The 5000-nt window shown below is 38.4% G+C and overlaps 1 protein-coding gene across 1 annotated transcript in view; it reads right to left on the bottom strand.

Moving 5' to 3' along the window:
• The window catches only part of scara5 (scavenger receptor class A, member 5 (putative)), a 51410-nt gene extending 49506 nt beyond the window's left edge, over nt 1–1904 (bottom strand). Inside the window, exon 1 of the mRNA XM_060884356.1 lies at nt 1791–1904. The gene's annotated coding sequence lies outside the window, so the exon portion shown is untranslated. The remainder of the gene's footprint in view (nt 1–1790) is intronic.
• Between the last annotated feature and the right edge of the window lie 3096 nt (nt 1905–5000).

Raw genomic sequence — 5000 nt, 5'->3', positions numbered from 1 at the left:
AACAGGGACTAGAGTTAAACATTGTCAGAACCAAAAAACCCTGAGAAAGTGCAAACCTCCTGTCCAGTGTTTTTAGTCAAGTTCTTTGTCTGTCTCTCTGATGAAGAACGCTTTAATCCTCATTTCCTTTTTGTTGTTTGGCAATGTTAATTTAAGACATGTAGAGAGACAGACAGATGGAGAGAGACAGACCGAGGTAATAGGGAGACAGAGGCAGAGCGAGAAAGACAAATGGGATGAGACAGAGGTAAAAGAAAGACAGACAGGTAAGAGAGAGACAGACAAATGGGGTGAGAGAGATGGAGAGAGAGAAAGATGGAGAGAGACAGAGATAAGAGAGAGACATTGATAGAGAGAGAAACAGATAGAGAGATGCAGGTATAAGAGAGAGACAGACAAATGGGAAAAGACAGAGATAGAAAGAGAGAAACAGATGGAGAGAGACAAAGGTGAGAGAGAGAGAGGGGGGTAAAGATAGACAGACAGATGGAGAAAGATAGGGTGAAAGAGTGACTAAATAATTGAGACAGACATGTAGCACTGTATTGGGTGGGCGTGGCCTAAATACTAATATTCTAATTAGATTTAAATGCTATAAAACTCCTATTAAGTTTACTGTTAATCTGAGTTTATGAACCTCACAGACATTTTAAGGTTAAAGGTTAAATTACTGGAAAAAAAATGACTCCAGAAAAGTAAGATTAAGATAAGACACTCATCATTAATCTGCACGAAGACACGGCACAGATGACCTCGTTATTACAGAGACAAGGAGAAATCATGCAAAACACTGGAGCAAAGGAATCTGGAACATTCCACAGCCACAAGTACAAATGTGTATCGTCTGAGTGGAGCGTAAGTTTACTCAATGTGGCTGTAATTCATTCTGTGTGTGTGTGCTGGTGTGTGTGTGTGTGTGTGTGTGAGTGTGTTGGTGTGTGTGTGGATGTACACGCAGGAAAAAGCTCCACTAACATCAGCTCCAACATTTCAGCAGAATTAAGGAATAACAGAAAGTTATTCTCTCTTTTTTTTTCCTGTTGTAAATCTGCTTCACTCGCGTGTTGACATCTGTGCTCAGATTCGTCTACATCTGGAGCTGCAGAGAAAATAAGAAGCCCAAAACTTCTCCACAAACTCCAGGATTTTAGGATGAACTTATTCGATCATAGTCTGTTTGGTTCCCTACGTCACCCACGATGCCATTCGACTACCTGCTGATAGTGAAGCAGTGGGATTCAGCCCTCACTTCATCTATACCTAAAGAGACGGATGCAGCGGTGCTTTAGACCTTCTCATCTTTACACTCTGGACTACACCATGTGACCCAGATGAGTGTTAGAATTACAAAAATAATCCTTTGCACTCCAAAAATGAATGAAACTTTAAATGACAATCTGTTAGAATAAAAGCTGGACTGCATAAGACACCAAAACAGCTGAAAAAAAAAGTTTGTAACTCAAATTTGAAGTGAAAATGATCCAGTTAAATATTATCTAAAATGTTTAAAGAAATATTATTATGGTTATTCATTGGAGTGTTTTTATTCCTTAAGTTTCCACTAATAAACCATTTGTTCTGTGTTATTTAATATTTATAGAGGTTCTTCTTTTCTTGAGTTTTGAATTAAACCCATAAAAATTCACGTTACCAGTCAAGCGTTCTAATATTTTTAACAAGAGAATAAATAAATATTATAACTTAAGGTGTGTTGTGATTTCCAACCAAATAAAAAAGATAAGAGTCCTGCACTAGATCATTATCAGGTGATTAATAAAAATATCACCCACCTTGATCAAAGATTCTCCACTCTCAAAATCTCATCATGCTCTTTCTCCTCAAGTCTGCACAAAACCAAAACTCACTTGTCCTCCAAACTCCTGCTCGTAAGTGAGAGTTTTCTGTTCACTCAGACACCCCCCACCTCACCACACCACCCACACCACCTCTGATGTGTACCGAACAGTCCGCCTCTAAATCTCTGCATGCGATCAGATTGGTGCTCTTTTGAGTGCTTCTTCACTATGAAACCTCAGTATTGAAATACTGAATGGTACAAAATACTGAAGTGTACTGAATACTGAATGTATTAAATTCTGACTTGTTCTGAATACTAAATTGTGTGAAATACTGAAGTACACTAAATATAGGATATTACAGTTTTTTACAATCGCTATGACAGTTTTTTCAATACATTTAATAAGTTTCCTAAACTCTTAACGCACCAACACACCTAAAACACACAACTGGCAAAACGGTTAATTTCATGCTCAAAATCCCACATTGTAAACTAAACCCCAAAACTAATTTTCAAAATACAATAATAAACTAACACAATACACCATGTCTAACAAAACACTGCAAACATATTTCAAAATCAAATAATTATTCAAAACACTAACACATGTTCTCTTCCAACAGGAACATTTAGTCAATCATAACACAATGACAAAAAAAAAACACTCATCAGCTGAAATTATAGAAACTGCATTATTTTATGTGTCAGGTCTGCTGTTATACAATAGACAGTATATTGTATTGATCATAGGTTGAGTTTTGCACTGTAGTTTCTTTTGAAGCCTCTTTGTTTTGTTTAGTAAATGCTTGCATTTTGTTTCTTTTGCTGCAGAAATTCAATACAAAAAATGAATGACCATCTCAGAGTAGCTTTATAAAATGTACAGTTTATGGAAAAAAAAAATACAGAATTGCTGCAGTAAAGACTTTATTTGCAAAAGGACATTACTGCAAGATATACAAACAGAAAAAGCACCGAAATTATAATAAAAAAACAAAGTAATCTTCTAATCTGCCCGGTCTTCTGCATTTGGCCACATGTTCTCATCCACATCACACCTGATATCTTCTCTGGCAAGGCATCGTGGGAAGAATCTTTTGGCATGGCTTATCCACCCCTGGCAGTGTTCAGCTGTGATGTCTAGACATGCAGCATCCATTGCATCCAGGAGGGACATTTGGTCATGTGTATGATGGTCAAAAACCTTCCATCTCCAGGCTGAGAAAAACTTCTCAATGGGGTTGAGGAAAGGGAAGTAAGGGTCAAGGAAATGGGACATCATCCTTGGATGGGCGTCAAACCAGGCTGTGACTGCACGGGAATAGTGGAATGCCACATTGTCCCATGTGATAACATATATTGGCAAGAGGGGCCAGTCTCACATTTATGCAGGAGTGTACCGTTGTTGGAGATTGCGGCGCACATGGTGATGTTGGCTCCTCTCTGGCCCGTCACGGTAACTGTAGCCCTTTTGCCAATTATGTTTCTCCCACGGCGACGCCTTTTCGCCAAGTTGAAGCCAGCCTCGTCAACATAGTTAATTTCATGTGGGACTTGACTGGCCTCCAACTCCATGACTCTCTGAAAGTAATTAGACACAGTGTATGTAAATGCTGTGCTGTACTGTATATCTACTTTATGGTAAAATTATTTACACTTTGCTGTAGGAGAAGCAATATCTTACCTGTTGGTTTCTCTGAAAATACGGACAATGGATGCCACTGTGTCCCGGCTGAGATTTGGCTGTACTCGTTCACCAGCCTCTCTGTATGTTAGCCCGTGGTTTATGACAAGGTCAATGATAATAGCTCTTATTTGATCAGTTACCGTAGCTCTGGTCCTTCTTTGAGCGCCACCACACATTCTAACTCCTCTCCCTTGTCCTTGTCCTTGCCCCATACCTCTCCCTTGTCCTTTGTACTCGTCTTCCTCTCCCTCGTGCAGGCATTTTTTTCTTTCTTTCTTTCTTTCTTTCTTTCTTGCTTTCTTTCTCGCTTTCTCTCTTTCTCTCTTTGTGTTGCTCTATATTGTTCATACGATTGAAAAAACCTCAACACCTGAATGTGGTTCCTACATGGGAATCAGCTGTGATTTATATATTTGCATAACTGCAATAAGCTGTTTCTCATTAGCAATGGAATAAAATACAGGGAATATATTTGTGTTTCAATTCACAATATGAACAGCTGTTCACTTTGACTTTAGTCTATATAAGTTACGTTTAGAACATGATGTTACCTGTTCTGACATACAGTGTGAAAGCATTTGTAAATGTGACTGTAAAATTACATTGTTTTGGTCTTGGTTGAGCTTGTGTGTAAAAGACGTTCAAGCATTTTAAATTTGTGTTAACTGTATGCATTTTGTATCAAAGCAACAAGAAATGTGTTAATTGTATAGTTAACAAAGACAAATGTTGTGCTAACCGTGTTAAGAGTTTAGGAAACTTGTTAAATGTATTGAAAAAATTGTCATAGCGATTGTAAAAAACTGTAATGAATAAGTAAGTAAATAAATAAACAAAAAATATAAATTAATTAAAAAGCATAATGAGCTTTATTCTGGTGCACTAACCCTGAAAGACCACTAGATGGAGCTGTCAGATCAGTAATGCTGTTGACTGCTGTAGACTATCACTGTCATGTCAAAACTAATGGCTCTTAAATGTAAGACACAATACAATTACAAGGAGAAATACACAAAAGCTTTTCTTTTGTTTAAGGCATAAATATGTAGAATAGTTTTAATTTTTTTTATTTGTTGGCAGATTAGTTTATTGGCAACTCTGTTCTGCGGTGCAAAAGACATCAGGCCATACCGTCAAGGCCATACTGCTAATTTTGCACTTCCTGTTTTAACTGTGAGGGTGTGAATGAAGGTGAAGTCTGCTGATCTCTCTCTGTTTCTCTCTCTCTCTCTCTCTCTCTCTCTCTCTCTCTTGTTCATGCCCCATCTCTGTTTCTCTCTCTCTCTCTCTCTCTCTCTCGTTCATGCCCCATCTCTGTTTCTCTCTCTCTCTCTCTCTCTCTCTCTCTCTCTCTCTCTCTCTCTCTCTCTCTCGTTCATGCCCCATCTCTGTTTCTCTCTCTCTCTCTCTCTCTCTCTCTCTCTCTCTCTCTCTCTCTCTCTCTCTCTCTCTCTCTCGTTCATGCCCCATCTCTGTTTCTCTCTCTCTCTCTCTCTCTCTCTCTCTCTCTTGTCG

The sequence above is a fragment of the Tachysurus vachellii genome, chromosome 12 (genome assembly GCF_030014155.1).
Source record: "Tachysurus vachellii isolate PV-2020 chromosome 12, HZAU_Pvac_v1, whole genome shotgun sequence".
NCBI classification, from domain to species: domain Eukaryota; kingdom Metazoa; phylum Chordata; class Actinopteri; order Siluriformes; family Bagridae; genus Tachysurus; species Tachysurus vachellii.
The sequence above is the reverse complement of the archived record's forward strand: the minus strand, read 5'-3'. Positions and strand labels throughout refer to the sequence as shown.